The 21327-nt window shown below is 38.3% G+C and overlaps 1 pseudogene; it reads left to right on the plus strand.

The window, feature by feature from the left end:
* The first annotated feature begins 790 nt into the window (after window positions 1-790).
* The window catches only part of LOC131073578 (naringenin,2-oxoglutarate 3-dioxygenase-like), a 42513-nt pseudogene continuing 21976 nt past the window's right edge, over window positions 791-21327 (plus strand).

Below are 21327 nucleotides of genomic sequence, written 5' to 3' on the forward strand. Positions count from 1 at the left end.
TTGAATTGAGCAAGTTGGAAATTAAATGTTTGTGTATGTATGTTCTATCGAATTGACCAATTAGCTGGCATATGCAGGTATTTATGGGCCAAGAGGTGTGCAAGTCCCTGATCCTCTCCAAACAGTGTTCACGAGATGGGGTAGTGATCCCTTCGGTCTTGGTTCCTATTCACATGTTGCAGTTGGGGCATCTGGCCATGATGACTATGATATATTAGCAGAGAGCGTGGGAGATGGTAGGGTTTTTTTTGCAGGAGAGGCCACCAATAGGTGTTACCCTGCAACAATGCATGGTGCATTCTTGAGTGGCCTGAGGGAGGCAGCAAACATTTCTAGAGTCAGTTAAGAAGGTGATTGTCGTTGTTTTAGATTAGCTAATAGATTTTATTGGCACAAGAATAACAATGAATCCACCATACATACATACCAAGAAACAAAGATGAGGCTAGAGGTGGACAAAAGCGAGCCAGAGGTGGAAACTTCAGCCAAAAACCCTTGCTTGCAGTGCAGAGATCGCTCTGGCGGGGGGGGCAGGTGCGGCTTGCTTTCAAAATGAAAATGAGTTGTCTTTTTTTTTTTTTAATAAAATGCCCGATGTCGTTGGAATTCCGATGAACACGGGCATTTTTAAAAAAAAAATCAAATTTTCACACAATGCTCCTTGTCCATCGGAAACCTCCATCGGAATTTGACCCCAAATGTATTAGTGTATTTGTAGATATCTTAGATATCCTCGCTTGAATTTTGTAAACTGGGAAAGACGGATCATTTGAGCTGTACTACTTTTGGGATGGCACCTCCAGAGGAACAGAGTGTTGTTCAGATGGCAGAGTTGACCGCTAAGTGCCTTCCTCAGACCTACATAAAAGATGAGGACGAAAGTCCCAAAGTTCCACATTATGTTTTCACCAATGAAATACCTGTGATATCCTTCTTAAACTCTCACAACCCTGAAAGAGAGAGGATAGTTTTTAAACTAACAATTGGTATCAGAGCCATGGTTGGCTTGAGCAGAGATGGGATCCGATTGGATAGTTGATCCTGGAGTTGGGTGCTTTTATGTTATCAATAAACAGGCTTAAGTTTAGATGATGAGGCCGAATTAGTCATCGAAAAAATTCTTGGTAGTCTAGACTCGGTAGAGAGTGATGTCCAAGTGGAGGTTGAAACCAAATCTCATTGGTGGGATGGCTAAAAAAAGGAGGAGACTTTGGCTGAAGAAGAAGAGGGTTTGTTGTATTCGTTGTTTGAAGAAGAGACTGATTTGTTTCCCTTCCAAGATGAGGAGGATGCCTCCCGGGGTGAGGAGGATGCCTCCCGGGTCTCGAATCTAGCAAATGAGGATGACCCTGAAGAAGAACAGGTAGATTGCAAAAGTGATGATTTATTGTTGCAAATTGCAGCAGTGGAGGCAGAGTGGAATGCATTGATTGCAGGTACTGCACAAGTTTCTACACAAAATACAACAAATTCATTCAGTGAGGCAACCATGAGAATTGGGAGTGATGTTTGTAGGCTATTCACACCCGTGTGAGAGTTTTATATTTGGGTATTAAAATCTGATAATAGTGATCTAGATATTCTATTACGGGGGAGCACAAGAGCAAGAGACTTTGATGGAGTAGTGTACTATGCATCTGCAGATAGTAGTGTTCCTGATTATGGACTACCGGATGAAGTAGTTATAGAATATGTTTTTAACTCTGATCTGACTTGGAGAAGATTAATTCACACTGTTCATGAATAGAGTTTGGCGATATTAAAATCTTCTCAAGAGCTAGTTGTAGTATGAGCCTTGGAATGGAGATGCAGGGAATGTTACAGGCTATGCCGGTTGGACTTCATGGGGGAGATTGTTGGGTATATGAAGCCCAACAGTCACATGGTTGTTTGTCTTCCCCAGAAGACTCTTCATTTCATATTTGATATGTTTATATAAATGGTTGTGTGCAGCCCATATATAATGTACTGTGTAATTGGATATTGGTTAATAACAATCCTCCCTACATTTCTGGTGGACGTAGCCACTTAGTGGTGAACAACGTTAATCTTGTGCCTTGAGTTCTTTGTTGTGTCTATTATTCTTTCTGCTATTTTTTGTTCATTATTATGTGTTTTCTCTACTCGTTTTTTAAACTAATAGATAAAAGCCCAGTTGAAAACGGTCTGTCAAGAGGGGGAATGTTTCAAGTTGTAGATCATGGAGTTCCCAAGGATCTTACCACCCTCATCATGAAAAATGCCATGGATTTCTTCACGCTCTCTTTGGAAAAGAAATCACAGTATGCCTGCATGAAGCCCGGAACCTATCTTGGCTATGGCAATGGCAGTTTTATCAAGGACGATCCTCTCATGGATTGGAGAGAGCTTTATGTTACCAGATGCCTCCCTCGCGAAACAAAATCTCTGGCCCACTAAGCTAGACACCATGCATTAAGCTTGTAAATTTTACTCTATCAAAATATTAGAAAATAAAATGAGATAATTATGCTCATTTTAAGAACTGTAGTTTATTATTACAGTTAAGAAATAATATGATGTTATGGTTAATGTAGGGAAATTGGAATGAGTCTCATATGAAACAGTATACACTTTAGAATGTGTATGGAATGAGTCTCAAATGAAGCAGCACACACTAGTCAATGTTTACAATTAGGAAATAATATGATGTTAGGGTCAATGTAGGGAAATGGAAAGAATGAGTATGAAATGAGTTTCACAAGAAAATATTTTATATCTGAATATTGTAGAATGACTATCACAATATTACGATGAAATGAAATAGTTATATTTATTTTAAGAATAGTATTTCGTACCTCTTTGGGTATTGTAGGAAGATCATTGCGGATTACAATGATGCTATGGTGGAGTTAGTAAGAGAGTTGCTATAAGTTATCTTTGAAGCATTGGGGGTGGAGGCAAATACCATAGAGAATGCTTTGGGGGATGCAGAGCAAAAGCTTCTCTTTAATTACTACCTAAAATGCCCACAACCTTGAAATGGGCAGAGGCAATAATGAAATAGAACCGATGTTACGCAAGTGTACTGTTGTACATGAACCAAACAATGTTTTTTATTGCTTGCAAGAATCGGTTACATTGCCTCTATAAATAGAGGTCTGCAGAGAATGATCTAGAATCACCGCCATAGGAGATCTTTCTAGATTTGCCATTAATGTTGGGTGGTGGTGGAAGAAACTAGACTATGGTAGGTGATAGAGACTATCTAGAAAGATCTTGCCATTAATGATGGGCGGTGGTGGAAGAAACTAGACTATGGTAGGTGATAGAGACTATCTAGATGATGGTAGAAATTACCAGAGTGTTCTATCAGTCCCCCCTAATTTCTACTAATTACATTGCTATTTAAAATATTCAACTTTTCTCTTAAATATTCAAATTGTTCTTGTGCTAATGCTTTTGTGAATATATCTGCCAATTGTTCTTCAGATCTACAATACTTCAAGTTGATTTCTCCATTATTAACCAATTCTCGGATGAAGTGGTACCTCATGTCAATGTGCTTGCTTCTTTTGTGAAAGATATGATTTTTTGATAGTGCAATTGTTGACTTATTATCACAATACTCTTTTTGATCATGCTTTAAGTCCATCAAGATTCTTCACATCTAGACTGCTTGACATGCCGTTGATGTTCCTGCTACATATTCTTCTTCTGAGGATGAAATAGTCACTATAGGTTGTTTCTTTGATGCCCATGCAACAACTCTTGTTCCAAGATGAAATGCATAACCTGAAGTACTCTTTCAATCACCAATGCTCCCTACAAAATCGCTATCTGTATATCCTGTCAATTCAAAATTATTTGTTGTGGAGTACAATATCCCATAGTTTATAGTCCCTACAATATACCTCAATATTCTTTTTCCAACTTGCCAATGTGAATTCTTGGGTGTATCCATAAATCTGGAAATCAAACTGACTCCATACATAATGTCTGGCCTAGTTGTAGTGAGATAGGTTATGTACATAAAGATGGTGGTCAGAAAAGTGGACACCACCCAAAATAAAATGGAAAAACAAGTAGCACGTACGTGGTTCTAAAATTTGAAATGACCGCATACACACTTAGGTTTGTTGTTCCCGAGCCTAGAGAGGGTAGCGTGTACGCGTTGCCTCTAGGAAAATGAGCACGTACACGCTATTTATAGGAAAATGAGCGCGTACACGCTAATAATCCCAAAAGAACCATGTATGTGCTAATAATCCCAAAAGAACCGTGTACGCGGTGCTTGTCAAAAAAAGTTTTGTTTTTTTTAAAATGGGTCTTATTTTCTCATGAATAGCCCGTTTTTAGTTTGTTTTTTCTTCATTTTCTCTCCTAAACTGCGAACGGGGTGCTAGATTTCTCCTCCAGACACTATGGATCAAGGATAGTTTTTGTTTGTTTTTGTTTTTCTTTCCCGTTTGTTCAATTTGTTTTACATTTTGAATTTAATTTCATTAATTTTGATTGGGTTTTTTCATTTTTTGTTTCAAAAATAAGATTCTTCTAATCCACAACAAGAACAACCAAATGCACCTCCTGAAAACCCACAAGATACACCCCCAATTCCTCCTTTTGACTGCACACTTGAAACACAGGAGCAATTAATTAATCAGTTAGGACAAAATACGCCTAAAATCAATAGATTGATTGTTAAATTGAAAACATCCGAACTTGAGCATCATCAATCCCTCGCTACTAGCCTAGAAACATTAGCTAGTGGTGTCATAGCTATTTCCACACAAATTACCAAATGGGGAAGCTTTAGGGATAAGTGTCATGAATTCTATGCCAATGGGCTATCATACGAGGGAGTAAAAAGAAAAAATATTAGTAAACAACAAATATGTGCCCTTTTCATTGATCCCAAAAATGGTTAGTCATTGCCTCTTAATGCAAAGAGGTTTCCCATACATTGGTGTACCAATGTGCAGATGAAGAATCTTTTTTGACAGAGGTGGTGGATGGTCTTTGATGATCCACCTTGTAATAATTATGAGGTGTGATTATAATTTTTGTGAAAAGTATATTGTGATTTTGTGCTCAATGTGCACCCAAAATATTTTGACATGAGAGACTTCCATGGTAGAGGTGGTGGCTCTGCCCAAGATAGACCTAGAGCCCATAAGCGATTACCCATGGAGAGTCGTCTCCCCCTAGCACCCAAACCCAAGGTGCATCAGGTTGTCCCAGTAGAGCTGAAAGAGTCGATGGAGCTACAGACTCTTTAGGAAGCCACAACATTGAATGGTGCCATCATCCAGCATGGGATGTTGTTAGCACACCCTATTGTATTGGATGATGAGCCATTAGTTTCTCTAGGTGGTGAAAGAGAGCCCATCTAGCATATGTGTGTTAGTTGCTCGGGGACATGCTCGTGGATAGATGATACAGCTGGTGCAAATGGATCCACATATCATCCATGCATGATTTGTGGGAGTAGATGTTAGGCTCACACGGCTGAGGATTTCACACTGATAGATGAGTTGATGGACATGGTGTTTGCCCATGAGTGACAGACACAGGTGTGTTGATTTGAATTCATAGCATTTTATTTATCAGTCACTTTAAATTTGTAATTACATAAATGAATTTTCATTTATACATCGATTTAAATTGAGACAAATAATATGCATTTTAGGATGCAATAGCGGTATCCCATATTCCTCCCCCAGTTACTACAGCTACAACTTTGATGCCTGAGGTATAAATTTTTTAACATGTTAAAATAGAATAGTACACTTTGAATTCAAAAAAATAGAAGATATACTAACTATCTTTAATGCTTGGTCCAATTTTTGGTTTGTAGGTGTTGACAGGGGACCAAATGTCTCAGATTGATGACATCACACTCTCAACGATCAATTTTGGCCTACAAGGCTATACGGTATCATATTTTGTACAACCCTTTTTATGTATTGTTTTGATGGAATATGGAAGTCATTTCATTTTAGATTTTTAAAATTATGTTTAATTTATTATCTGTACTAATATCTCATGTTAATTTTATATTTTTAGGGTACCCCCTCCGCGTCTAGGGCTCGTCCTAAGAAAAAGAATTCCTCGAAGATGCCAAAACGTGGGAAGAAGGTAATTGAACACATTTTTAGTTGTACAATTGCTTGAAAATGTTGAAATCAATTATTAGTTGGGGTTTGTAGATTGATTAGTATTTTTTGTCTATTTTACATGTACAATGACCATTGAGCAATGTGGATTTGTTGAATGCACCTGATTCACCCATGGATCAAGAGAGGGCAGAGGTATGCATCTCTACTTTATTTTCTTGATTTAATGATTATATGCACACATACATGTGAACTTGTGATATATTATAATCTTATAATGTTTTCATACAAAAAATTTCCATACATATTTCATCAATGGCAAACCCTCCCCTGTGCACTAGAGAAGCACCTCAAGATCCGGTACACTTTTGTTTGATATGTAAAATTAATTGTTTTTAACCTACAATACTTATCATTATATTAATTTAATTTAATCTTTGATCATTTTTTTGTATAGGTAATAGCGGTAGTTTCTCCATCGATGGTGAGCCATCCTCAATCCATTGGAGAATCATCTCAGATACGGGTATTTCATTGTTCTCTATATTATATCTTTTAAGTGTTTTTGATATATTTATGTTACTACATTGTATTAATTGTACATTTAATCTACAATAGACCCCTTCGTGGTATGACCATAACGTGGATCCATTTAAGTATGTCTTTAAGAAAACTCCTAAGAGTGACAAGGAGAGGAGAGCAAAGATGTTAGCTCCTAGATCAGCCGATGAGGTAATCTACATTTCAATTGCAAAGGAATTATAGTTAAATGCATAGTTATGTTGTTAATTGTGAACTATTTTCTATAAAAGAATTCTAACTTGGCTTTTAAATTGTGGTTTTGCAGCCCTCTACAGAGCCACGTACTGCATTGAAGAGGCTTGATTTTGATGATCCATCACAAGTTTAGGATCATCTAGTGTTATTTTTGGTCATAGAATGACCAATACATGTAGATATATTCCACATTTTTATTGTATATTGATTTGGACATGGCATATGCCATATTTTTGTAATACTTGTATTGACTTGGCAGACATGCCTTTTTTTATATATATAAATGTCGATATTTGATCCAATAAATGTGTACTCAGTTCATTATTTTGTATTCATTGTATTTTGTGGTTTTCCTTTTATAATTTTAATTGATCATTTGCCTATGTAATCAACAATATGAATATAAACAACAAAAATATATGATATAAAACATTGCAATCGTGGAATATGATTTGATAAAATTTCTAAAATGTTGAATTAACCCTACAAAACTCCTTGTATTCAGTTCATTATTGTGTATTCACTGTATTTGGTGGTTGCCCTTTTATAAATTTAAATGAATATTTGCATATGTAATCAACAATATGAATACAAGGGTATGGTAAGTTAAAAACTCAGATAGTAAAGAAGAAAACTCAAATTGTTTTAATCCCTTGGGGGAGAAGAAGGAAGTGCCCTTAGCCTCTATCTCTAGTCCTACAACCCAGGAAGCTCTAAGAAATTATCCAACCAAAGTCAACCTCCCCATTACTTCTCAAACAGGGGAGCAGAAAGATCAGACTGATTACCCAAATTATATAGTTGAAGTGGTGGCTGATACTTGTGAAGGAAATGAACTGCAAGAGAAAAATGATCAACCAGAGGAAGGGGAAATCCCTGTTTCCCAAGAAGAAAAGACTGATTCCTCTTTGCTCAAGCCTAGTCTTGAAATACAAGAAGCCCAAAAATGTTCAATTTTGGGCCTGAACCTCTCAGACTCAGTCTGGAGTTCAAAATCAGCTAACAATGATTTAAATGATTCAAATGCTTCTAGAACCCCTAACTGGGGAAATGAAGAAGAAATTTCCAAAATCCTAAACAACCCAGTAGCGGCTCCTGAGATAGACGCTGAATGGAAAATACCAAAGCAAAGGAATAAGAAAGGAACTACTCCCTTGACTTCTCTTCTTAAGAAATCTAGCAGAATAGCTCAAGTGGATGTCAGGTATACCTCCTCCTCCCCAGGTCATCCCTCTAATCACACAGTTAGAATCAAGGAGGCCAGCAAGAACATTGCAGATGGAACCCAGAAGACTCTTAAGGAGTTAGGAATTGGTAAGTATCTATGAAGATTATTTCTTGGAATATTAGGGGACTTAATAACCCCCATAAGCATGACATTATTAGGAATATAATAAGGGATAGTAAACCTGATATCTTTCTAATTCAAGAAACCAAAATGAGTAAAGAGAAAGTTGAATCATTGAAGTTTTTCAAAAATGGAAATGTTAGTGGTAGTAGCTCTGAAGGTGCTTCAGAAGGCATAGCAACCATTTGGAATCTTAATTCTGTCAAAGGGCAAGTTATCATCTAGGACAACAATTTCTCGTGTATCAAATTTGAGCACCTAAAAGATGGTACTTCATGGGTCCTCACCAACATTTATGCTCCCAACACCTTGAAGGCTAGAAATTCCTTCTGGAAAAAACTTATTCAAGCTAGGGACAGCTTCAGGAATCTTAGCTGGCTGGTTATGGGAGACTTCAATACTTCTTTGAGAGAGGAGGAAAAATATGGAGGAAGCCCCCCTCAGCTAGAAAGCAGGTTGGCCCTTATGGATTTCATTAACTCTCAGGCCCTCAATGACTTGGAAATATAGGGATGTAATTATACTTGGACTAACAGGAGAACTGGTACTGATCTTATCCAAGTTCATCTTGATAGGACTCTCATTTCCGATGACTGGTTTAGTCATTATTTTTGTTCTCTGTCGGCCCACATTCGGGTTGGTTCAGATCATTTTCCCATCACCTTTATTGCTGACTCCATCAACAGAAGGAGAAACTTCCCCTTTAGATTTGAAAAAATGTGGACCCTCCACCCAGACATCAAAAGCAATATCCAGAAATGGTGGAGCATTCAAATTGAGGGAACTGCTATGTATAGAGTTGTTAAGAAGCTTAAGAGTGTAAAGGACAACATAAGAATCTGGAATAAATCTAGCTTTGGGAAAAAATTTTAGGCCAAAAGAAAAGTCCAAGAAGATCTCAAAGAAATACAAACTCAAATCCAGAAAGATGGTTTCAGAATTGTGTCCATTGTTGATGAAAATGCGACTCTCAAAAAATATCATGATATCATTGCCAAAGAGGAATCCTTTTGGAAGCAGAGATCAAGATGCATCTAGCTTAAGGAAGGAGATAGGAACACAAGATTCTTCCACATGTCGACTATCAAGCATAAAGAAGTTAATAGGGTTACCAAACTCGTGGTGGATAAAGGGGAGATTATCAAGGAAGCTAAAAGGTTTTTTTCAAAACTGCTAATGAGGGATAATAGATTGGATACTGAAGCTCAATCTTCTTTTCTTCTTATCATCCCTTATCTCATTGATGATCATAATAATGCCTCCCTTTCTTCCATTCCTTCTAATCAGGAAATCAAAAATGTTGTCTTCTCCTTTGATGGTAACAAAGCGCCGAGCCCGGATGGTTTTCCAATGTTCTTTTTTCAAGATTTCTGGGACATTGTTGGGAAAGATGTTACCAATGGAGTCAAGGAATTTTTCGGGGCTAGGAAACTTTTGAAAGAAATCAATGGCACTTTTCTGGCTCTCATTCCCAAATCTCAAGACACTGACTCTATGGACAAATTTAGACCTATTAGTCTTTGCAATTCCTTTTATAAGATTATCTCTAAGGTTCTTACTTCCAGATTGCTTTATGTCCTTCCTTCTCTTATTAATCACCAGCAAAATGGTTTTGTCCCTGGTCGTCAAATTCTTGACTCTATTATTACTATCCATGAGAACATCCACTCTCTTTTTAAAGCTAAGAAGCAGGGTCTCATCCTTAAGCTTGATCTCTCCAAAGCCTATGATAGGGTTGACTGGTCTTTTCTCTTGAAGGTTCTCATGTCTTTTGGTTTCTCACCCAGAGTTTTGGATCTCATCACCCAACTTATCACCTCTGCTTCTTTTGTTGTCATTATCAATGGTTCACCTTCTCCTTTTTTCCAAGCTTCTAGAGGTCTTAGGAAAGAAGATCCTATTTCCCCCATTCTCTTTATTATTATGGCAAAATGTTTTGGAAGGAGTATGGAAAATTTGGTTTTGCAAGGCTCCTTTAAGGGTCTCCACCCTTCCTCTGCGGATCTTGTTTGTTCTCATCAATAGTTTGTCAATGATACTATTATCATGGGGGAATCTAGTATTTCTGAAGCTAAAATTTTGAAGAGTACTCTTTGTAAGTTTGCCTCTGCCTCGGGTCAACTTATCAATTGGACTAAAAGTGAAGGATTTTTCATCAATACCCCAGAGAGAAGACAATAGAGAATCAGTAGAATCCTGGAGTGTAGGATTGTTGATCTTCCTGCAAACTACCTTGGTCTCCCTATGGGCACTACTCCTCCTGACTCCTTCTAGAGCTCTCTAGTGGACAAATTCCAGAAAAAGTTAGCTGGATGGAAAGGAGCCCTCCTAAGTCAGGCTGGAAAGCTCCAACTTCTTAAAGCTTCTCTTCTAAGTATTCTGATATATGGTCTTAGCCTTTTCAATATTTGAGTTAAGTATGCTGATGCTATCTAGAAAATCCAAAGAAGATTCCTTTGGTTTGGGGTTGAGGACAAGAAAAGAATGTTCTTCGTGGCTTGGGACCAGGTCTGTAAACTAAACAGCCATGGCGGTCTGGGCCTGAGGAGGATCCGAACCCTAAATGAAGCTCTTCTATCCAAACAAATCTGGAGAATGTTTCATCTTGATACCAAATGGTGTAAAATTTGGCAAAGTAAGTACTCTCTTCAGTCCTCTTCCCTTTCTTCTTTTATCAATTCAGATATTAGTATTAATGGCTCCCACATATGGAACTATGCCTCTAAATGTAAAGAAAGTATAGCTAAAGGAGTGATCTAGAAAGTTGGAAATGGTAGGAGAATTAAATTCTAGGAGGATCCCTAGATTTTTGATAAACCTTTGATAGAAATCGATGAATGGGCCCCCTATGCTCCCTCTTGTATTAGATCTTTTGGCTCCTTAGTTGCTGAGTACTGGACTGGTAATGAATGGCAGAATATTGAAAGCATCCACCCAAGCCTCTCTAAGTTCAAGATCCATTTGTCTGCGGTTTGGTTGAACAAAGAGTTTGACTCCTTGATCTGGAAACATGATCCTAAAGGTACCCTTACTATTTCCTCTATGTATTGTGTTCTATCCCCTGATCCTTTAGGTAATCCCTTCTCATCTAAAGTCTGGATTAGAGGCCTTACCCCCAAGATCAATTTCTTCTTCTGGATCGTCCTCCATAATAAAATCTTGACCCTTGACAACCTGAAATGCAGAGGCTTTGCTATCCCTAATAGATGTGCTCTATGCCTTCAGGAAGAAGAGTCGATGGACCACCTTGCCATTCATTGCCCCTTCTCAGCCTCAATTTGGGAAAGATTTCTCAATAGTTTTAGCATTGCCTGGGTGTTTCCCAACACCATCACAGATCTATTTTCCTCCTGGAACATAAAATGGACTAATTCTTTTTTGAGATCTTTGTGGCAGCTCTTGCTTCCTCACATCCTATGGGGACTATGGAAAGAAAGAAATAATTGAATCTTTAGGGATGTTTCCCTCAATCAGGATATTGTGTTCCAGAAAATCCAATGGGCGATTCAGGAAAATATAGAGATCATTGAGCGTCCTTGTTTTTCGAACAATACTCTGGAAGCAAATATTTTAAGTGTGTGGAACATGAAGAGTACCGACAGTCCAAACCTCAATCATAATAAAAGGCTTGAAGCCAAATGGCAAACCCCCCCTCATGGTTGGTTCAAAGTTAATTTTGACGGTGCTGCCAAAGGTAACCCGGGTCCTTCAAGTTGTGGAGTTGTTATAAGAGATGACAAAGGAATGTGCAAGGAAATGGTTGCTGTCCCTATTGAAATTCAAACTAATCATAAAGCTGAAGCTGTGGCTGCTCTCCAAGGTATCCTCCTAGCAAAAAAATGGAATTGTCCCCACCTATGGATTGAAGGGAACTCAAACAATATTATAAATTGTCTTAAGGGGATCTCAAAGCCTTCATGGTCAATCAACAACATTATCATCTCTGCTAGAGACCTTATTAGTACCTTTAAAAAAAGCTACATTTCCCACATTTACCAGGAGGCCAATGGATTTGCTGACTGGGCTGCCACTGCAATGGTTAACAAGGAAGCAATTACCACGTGGACGGGAGAACAAGGACTCCCCGAAGATGTCAGGCAAATCATTTTCTATGATTGTTATAGAAGTACTCCCAAGATACTTGATGGACAGGATAATTATGAAAAGAACTGACTTGAGTACTTCGAGTCATTATAATAATGAGAGACTCATTTATTATATTACCAATGCCATAAATTCCCACGCTTTCTGGGTGACTTTGATAATTCTGAAAAGCTCACCGGCTAATCTTCTCTGCAAGTTTCAAAATTTGGTGTTGAACAACGACAATATGGGTGGTAACAGGAGGCGATATGAACCAAGTAGCTGTAAAGAATGGAAATAGAAGGAGGAGGTTTGGGGTTTTCTGTAGAAGGGTGGCTTCTCAAAATTCATGGAGAGACTCCATGGTCGAGATGACATGGTCACCAGTTTTTTCTGTAAAAATTGGAAAAAGGGCATGCTGAAAAAGGGAGACCAAACTATAGAAATTGATGAAGATTTGATTGCTCAAGCTACGGGCCTCACAAGAGAAGGGTGCAACTTCTACAGATATAGGAAAGTCAGTAGGGAAGATATTGAAAGATACCCAGACACCGAGAAAGAGAAGAAATGGCTGGTAAAGTTGAGCAAAACCTACTACCTGCCGAGGGCTTTTGCCAAACCCTAGCGGGAAGTCCTCTTTGTTTTAATGTGATACATCACTCTAGATGGTAGGTTCAATAAAGTTTATGGTTATCACTTTGTTCTACTAAATCACTTTAGGCACAATGATAAGGTTAACTTCCCTTCTTTTCTACTCTATTCGATGAATGCGTCCCTCAAGGCCTACAAAGAGAACCCACGAGGTGATATGGCCATGCACCAAGGCCTTATGGTACTAATCTATGACCATCTTAAGGCCAACCAAATTGCTCGGATGCAGCCCTCTGTGGATTCTGAGGATGAGGGGTTTGACCCTACCTTCTTAGAGGAAGTGAAGTTTGAAAGTGACCCTTCGACTGATACTGAGGATAGCATGGATGTCTCGGATAATGAAAGTGGGAAGAAGAGGAAATAAATCAAAACTAGACCCTCATCCTCTAAGGGCAAAAAGCCTAAAGGTAGACCCTTGATTAGCATTTCTTTCGAAGAGGAGACTTCAGACAACTCTGAGGAGGAGTACCCTCAAGGGCGACTGAAGAAGAAGAAAAAAGCTCACACCTAGGCTAGGGAAATGCACAAGAAGAAAGAGGAGACTGTTAAGGAACCAGAAGCCCACAAGCAGGTAAGGGCCCTAGAAGATGATCAGAATCTGGAAAAGGAGACCATGGAAGAGGCTCTTAGGGCTGTTGACACAACCATCCAGCACACCCCTAAAGAGGAAAAGGCAACCCCTAGAAAAGTTGACCCCCCCTCTAACCCTCCCCCCGAGGGTTTGCAAGGTTTCATGGAAACAATGGAGTGGCTCATCAATGGTTACAAGAAAGTTGTGGACGAAAATAAAAAACTCTGTAACAGAATCTTGATCCTGGAAACCATCAATACATGGGAAGGGAAGACCATGGCCAACTTCATAGAGGACCTAAAAAGTACCATCACCAAAGATGAAGACATAAGAGATGCTTTCAACCCCAGGTTCAAAAAAATTGAGAAGGATTTGCTGGAAAGAATCTTGCTGACACTAACAACCACACTCTCATGGAAACTATTAGCAAAATTGGTAAAATTGAGGAGTGTCTAAAGAAAATTGTTGAACAGAGCCTTAGCATCCTATAGATTTCAGCCAACAACACCAACACTCTCATCAGCAAACTAGATGATGAAAAGGAAATCCTGGACATTGACCCGGAAATGGAAGGAACAAGGGAAGCTCAAGGCCCCATAACCCGCACCAGAGGCAAAAAGAAGGACAAAAAACCTAACAAGGATCTGGAAGACCTTAAAGCTATCGGGGCTACTTATGATGAGCTGGTGACAAAGGTGGAGGACTTGTTGAAGAAAATTTATGTGTAGCGCCTTCTTAGTTTCTTTGTTGTTGTTAGTTTTGTTGTCTTTTCGGTTCATTGGTTTTTTGTCAGTCTTTTTGTATGTAGTTCTTAAGCACTAATATTTTTGGTGTCTTATCTTAATATCTTATGTTAAAGGTTTTGGGTCCTGAAAACCTATTTTTTAATTAATCAGAACAATATGAATATAAATAACAAAAATCGACAATATGAATATAAACAACAATATGTGTTTGGTGCAAGAGCACCCTCACGCTTGCAATGGTCGAATTTTGTTCATCGTGTGCATAAACCAAAATCACGAGTGTGTCTAGGTGGACAATTTTACACTAGGCATGCCCCTATCATGCATCCCAAAGTGTTGGAATGTCAAGAGTCATACCATACCGGTGCGATCTCTCAGGTGCCTTGAGTCCAAAAAATTATCAAAATTTGATAGACTATTGCTTCAAATCCAGGACACAAATGGTCGATCTGTTTGAACCCATGGGGTCATGTGAGGCTCCTCTACAATGGCCTATCTTAGTTTTTGACGACTCGGAGCCATTTTTAATTGGTAGCATTTTTCGCATGCTGCAAAAACCATCAGTTGCATGCAACGCAAAGTTGCAAGATTGGCTATAATTGATTCGGCTTGTCATGTGCACAAACTGATGTCGCAAGCACATTTGGGTGGGTAGGTTTATGCTAGGCATGCCCCTGCCATGCATCCCAAAGTGTTGGAATGTCGAGAGTCATACCATACCAGTGCGATCTCTCAAGTGCCCTGAGTCCAAAAAATTATCAAAATTTGATGGTATGTTTCTTCAAATCCAAGACCCATATGGTCAATTTGTTTGAACCTGTGGGGTCAACTAAGGCTCCTCTACAATGTCCTATCTTGATTTTTGACGACTCGAAGCCATTTTCAATTAGTAGCATTTTTTTGCCTACTGCAAAACTATCAATTGCATGCAATGCAAAGTTGCAGGATTGGCTATAATTGATTCAACTCATCGTGTGCACAAATCAACATCGCATGCATGTCTAGGTGGGAAATTTTATGCTAGACATGTCCCTGTCGTGCATCCCAAAGCACCAAAACATCGAGAGTCATACAGTACCAGTGCGATCTCTCAAGTGCCTTGAGTCCAAAAAATTGTCAAAATTTGACAGACTGTTTCTTCAAATCCAGGACACATATGGTTGATCCATTTGAACTAGTGGGGTTGGGTTAGGCTCTTCTATAATGTCTTATCTTGGTTTTTGATGACTCATAGCCATTTTCAATTGGTAGCATTTTTTGTATGCTACAAAAACTGTCAGTTGCATGCAATGCAAAGTTGTAAGATTGGCTAGAATTGATTTGGTTCATCATGTGCACAAACTGACATCACAAGTGCATCCAAGTGGGCAGGTTTATGCTAGGCATGCCCCTTTCATGTATCCCAAAGCGTCGGAACATTGAGAGTCATACCGTACCGGGGCGATCTCTCAAGTGTCATGAGTCCAAAAAATTGTCAAAATTTGATGGACTGTTTCTTCCAATCCAGGATACATATGGTCAATCCATTTAAACCCATGGGATCTCATGAGGCTCCTCTACAATGGCCTATCTCGGTTTTTGACTAATTGGAGCTATTTTCAATTGGTAGCATTTTCTCGCCTGCTGCAAAAATCGTCAGTTGCATGCAATGCAAAGTTGCAAGATTGGCTAGAATTGATTTGGCTCGTCATGTGCACAAACTGAAATCACAAGTGCATCCAGGTGGGAAATTTTATGCTAGGAATTCCCCTCTCATGCATCCCAAAGCACTGGAACATCGAGAGTCATACCATACTGGGGTGATCTCTCAAGTGCCATGAGTCCAAAAAATTGTCAAAATTTGACGGACTGTTTATTCAAATATAGGACACATATGGTTGATCCATTTGAACTTGTGGGGTCATGTAAGGCTCCTCTACTATGGCCTATCTCAGTTTTTGACGACTCGGAGCCATTTTCAATTGGTAGCATTTTTTCGCCTGTTGCAAAAACCGTCAGTTGCATGCAATACAAAGTTGCAGGATTGGCTAGAATTGATTCAGTTCGTCGTGTGCACAATCTGATGTCATGAGCGCATTCGAGTGGGTAGGTTTATGCTATGCATGCTCCTCTCATGCATCCCAAAGTGCTGGAATGTCGAGAATCATACCGTACTGAGGCAATCTCTCAAGTGCCCTGAGTCCAAAAAATTGTCAAAATTTGACAGACTATTTCTTCAAATCCAGGACACATATGGTCGATCCATTTGAACCTATGGGGTCATGTGAGGCTCTTGTAGAATGTCCTATCTTTTTTTTTGACGATTTGGATCCATTTTCAATTGGTAGCATTTTTTCGCTTGCTGCAAAAACTGCTAGTTGCAGGATTGGCTAGAATTGATTCGGTTCGTCGTGTGCACAAACCGACATCACGAGCACATCTGGGTGGGCAGTTTTATGCTAGGCATGCCCTTGTTGTGCATCCCAAAGTGCCAGAATGTTGAGAGTCATACCCTACCAACACAATGTAGAAGTTGCTTGACAACTTTTTTGACAATTTTTTTGACAACAATGACAATTTTTGCTCAAATTGTATCTAGTCTCAATCTAAGACCCCTATGACCCAATAATGACTCAAATAATTCTCTATGATTATACAAGAATAAAGAATGCTCATGATTTCTAGAGACACATCACATATACTCAAAACATAGTCACAAAACATTGACACACAAAATAGTCACAAAACATTGTCACATATTAGTCAAAAATTTGCCTCTAAATATGGTCAAATCAGCTCTTGGCTATTTGATTATACAAAAAAATGTCTTACAAATCATCTCATGGGCTTTTATACAAAATTTGGTATTACAATATGTGCAATTCTGCTCATCGCCATTTTAATATACAAAATTTGGCATGTACATATGTACAAATCAGCTCATTGCCATTTAAATATACAAAATTATGCCCCTAAACATGTAAAAATCAGCTCATGGGAATTTATATCTACAAAAAATGAATATAGAACAATATGTCGATGATTTACACAAAATTATCAAATTCATTCTACTCTGAACTGTAGAATCAATCAAGTGATCCTTCAGGATCGACTCTAACCCGTATTGTGTCAAGTATTGCCTCATGGTCAGATTCACGAGCTTTTCATAAAATCTTGTTATGAGGTCTACCACGATACTTCATCAAATGAATATTTGTTGCAACAACAAGGTTAGAGAAATGAAGAACATGTCTGTGTGTTTCAAAGTACTCAAACAACCAAACATCAAAATTCTTGATAGGTTATCTCTGAAGCCATGTTCTTGACATGACAACAGACCCTATTGGGTACTCAATACCCTCTCCGTCAATGATTGTGGTTGTCAATTTTTTTTTTGGCTCAACACAACAACAAAAATAGTAATATTTTCCTTCTTCATTGTTCTCTTCTGCAACAATTGCATACACATGACCTGCATTTTATAAAGTGTTAATTAATACCAAAAATAAAGTATGATGTACAACAAAAATTACCAAAAAGAATACTTGCAAAAAAATTAACTCAAAAAATCACCTGAATCCACTAGGTCAGATACATGGTCAAAATCCATTGATGTCTCCATCTAGCTCAATTGTAGTGCTTTGGAAATTTTATATGAATCAATGGGAACCAACGGTCTACAAGACCATTTGTCAACCCACTCTTGTGATTCACATTCTTCCCACAAATAATACATGCATGAAGAGAAAAAAAATACCATCTGTCTCGTATAAATTACCAGTGAACTTGAATTTGAACTCATAAATGAGTGCATGTCACTCGATCCTACAACTGCACAACAATCTAGATAGTTTTCAATGTTAGATTGAGTGATCAACCAAAAATATCTATGAACCATTGAAATACATGGATTACCTAGATCCATCATAGACTTACATCATCGCACAATTGTTTTTACATCTATCAACTTAGCACCACCTTTGTACTTCAATTCTTCTCTAGCTAGGGCTCTTTTCACACATGCTCCTGCACCATCGTGCTCTCCCTTACCATGTCCAGCCTTAGTGAAATTCCAAAAATGTTGTACACCACTTGTCATATGCATCCCTGTCAACCAATAAAACATCCTTGCATTCTAGAATTGTGCAGTGCAATTATCTGACCATATTAAGTGTCGGTTGTATCGTATGTTCCTTTCCCTTAAACTATCATAGAAAAATTTAAAGCATCCTTGTACAAACTCTGATGAATTAGTACGATCATCACTTATGTAGAAGTGATACTCTCTTACAACCTTTCTATCTTCCTCTGTGCTATCATCTGCATGCATGAATGCTATGTGTACAAAAATAGAAACTTGTGTAAAGTGATAATACATAGATTCCACTTCATTTTGAGGTTGTAGTGTATAATTTTTAGAGAAATCAATGATAGAGACAATGGTGCCAAGAGGAAATGTGTCCTTACATAACTTGAATTGCTCATCTAACCATCGAGCTCTATGTGTATGCATTATATACTCATAAACTAGTTTCTCTTGAAACATTTTCATAAATTCAGCTACAGATATATCATTTTTCACTAGCTCACGTCTCTTCAAATATTTTCCATCTTTAACTCCATATGTGATTGTCTTGTATTTTCTGAAAGAAACTAGTTTCGTACCAATTTCATGTGTGCTCTCCAAATGTATGCATCTTGGTAAACGTTGCAAACCACCACATATAGCACAAGAACCTTCCAAACAAGGCATCTTATAATAAATGCAACCATCATGTCTATTACATAGCACACTTGAAATAGATTCTCTTACCAACTTAGGAGGTGCTTGTATATTGCATTCTTGCAAAACATCTTTAGTGTGAAAAGTAGAACAAATATGACGAAAAAATATCAAAGTGCATGGAAAATTCAATATGCATCCTACAACAACACATGGTGCGTACATGATTAATCTTAATATAAAAAGGTTTTTCCATTTCAAAAAATCTTTGAGAAATTCTTATTTGAGGAAACTTTTGAAGATATATTTCATAAAATTTAGTTTGAGTCATATCCAAATAGTGTTTGGCATGTGGCTCATGATTTGTAGACCCAATTTGTCTTCTAACAACATCTCTTTGGTTGGGCGAAACTCTCGTGTTGTCATGCCAAAAATTTTCAATTAATGTTCTTAGTGCACCAACAACAGCCTTTTCTTTGCGTGGTAGTCTACCCGAGAATGCCCAAAGAGAATTATTGTTAGGTTCCTCTATTTTTTCTTGCATCTTTAATGCTTTACTTAATGTTGTTCTACTAACATTTAATGACTTACTTGTTTTGCTTATCAAACGATCTTTTTTTATTTTCTTGCTCATTATGGTTGATGTAATGACACATCGAGTAGCATTAGAATCTTTAGTATGTGATTTTGAACCAATAGCTTGATATGCATCAAATATATTTCTCACAATAGTTCTTTCACTGTTAGTTTTAGATGATCTTAGGCCTATAATTTTCATTGTCTCTCTAAAATTCAAATTTTAAATCATTTTAACAATTAATTGACATCTTGCGGTTCGGTTTAAGTTTTCAAAATAGTTTTGCCATATTCTTTTAACCATTCTCCTACAAGTTCGTTCATTCATTTTATTGGGCATTGGCTTCAATATATTCTCATCAATGTCAATTAGATACTTTGGTTTCCTACGAATGATTCTAGGAGGTGTTAACATCGGTCCATTATGTACATTCAATTCATCAGATAGAGAAGGTGTATGTTCATCATTTAATTGATTATTCAATGTGGTATCTTCTTCAATTGCATTAGGTTCATACGGTAAATCAAATTTCTCTTCTTCAATTGCATTAGGTGCATTATGTTCGTTTGGTAAATTGAATTGAGATGTTGAGGATGACATACCTTCTTCTCCCATTGTTCTTATGTCACATAATTTCTTCATATGTTGCCTTTGTCTTTCCTTTTCAACCTCTCGTTGTTCCATTATTCCTCACTTGTTCTTTCCCATGGTTGATATCGGTTGTCCTAAATAGAATCATATTACATATATAGGTAAACAAAAGTTCATAAACAAACAAATAACCATAAATATGCATCTTATCACTATTTTTTGGAATCAAACTATTAAACAATCACAATACTATTGACAAAACTAATAAGAACAACAATTCAATTATTTGAAATCATGCAAAAACAAAAAAATCACTTACTTCTATGTATAAAACAGTGATAGAAGTGCAGACACAGTTCCAATGGGGCCTTCAACGACCTCAAAAACTTCTTTTGAGGTCGTTGAGGCTCATGGGCAACTAAAACTATGTCTATGTACCGTGTACGCACTAAATTAATAACCATGTGCATGCTTTTAGTCCATAAAATGTTGGCAAGCCCAATGATATTTTTTCCCCATTCTATACTAATAAGTAGCATGTATGCACTCCTAAGCCTAAAAAATGTTATCATAGGGTAGCGAATAATGGGCTTAGTACCCCGTACGCGCTTACAATTAATAAGTTCCGCGTACACGCTCCTACGCCTCAAAAAAGATATGGCAGGGTAGTGAACTAATAGGTTCAATACCTCGTACGTGCTATTGGTAGTAGAAAAAATATGAATGAAAAGGGAGGGAGGGAGGGAGAGAGAGAGAGGGAGAGGGGGGAGAGTAGGGGGGAGGGAGAGAGGAGGGGGGGTGGAAGGGAAGGAGGGAGAGAGGGAGAGGAGAGGGGGGAGGGAGAGGAGAGGGGGGAGGGAGGGGAGGGAGAAGTAGAGAGAAAGGAGGGGAGGAGGGCAAGGAAGAGAGAGAGAGGGAAGGAGGGAGAGGGAGAGAGAGGGAGAGAGAGGGAGGGGGGAGGGAAGGTAGAGAGAGGGAGAGAGGTAGAGAGAGGGAGGGGGGAGGGAAGGTAGAGAGAGGGAGAGAGAGAGAGAGAGAAAGGGAGAGGGAGAGAGGGAGTGAAGAAGGAGGGGGGAGGGAGAGGAAGAGAGATCAAACCCAAGACACAATATGACCCCTAACAACATCTAAGGGGTCATAGGGTGTCCTAAGGGGTCATATGACACTATATTATCCCTTACAATACCATAGGACCTATAACGACACC

The sequence above is a fragment of the Cryptomeria japonica genome, chromosome 11, assembly GCF_030272615.1.
Source record: "Cryptomeria japonica chromosome 11, Sugi_1.0, whole genome shotgun sequence".
NCBI lineage: Eukaryota > Viridiplantae > Streptophyta > Pinopsida > Cupressales > Cupressaceae > Cryptomeria > Cryptomeria japonica.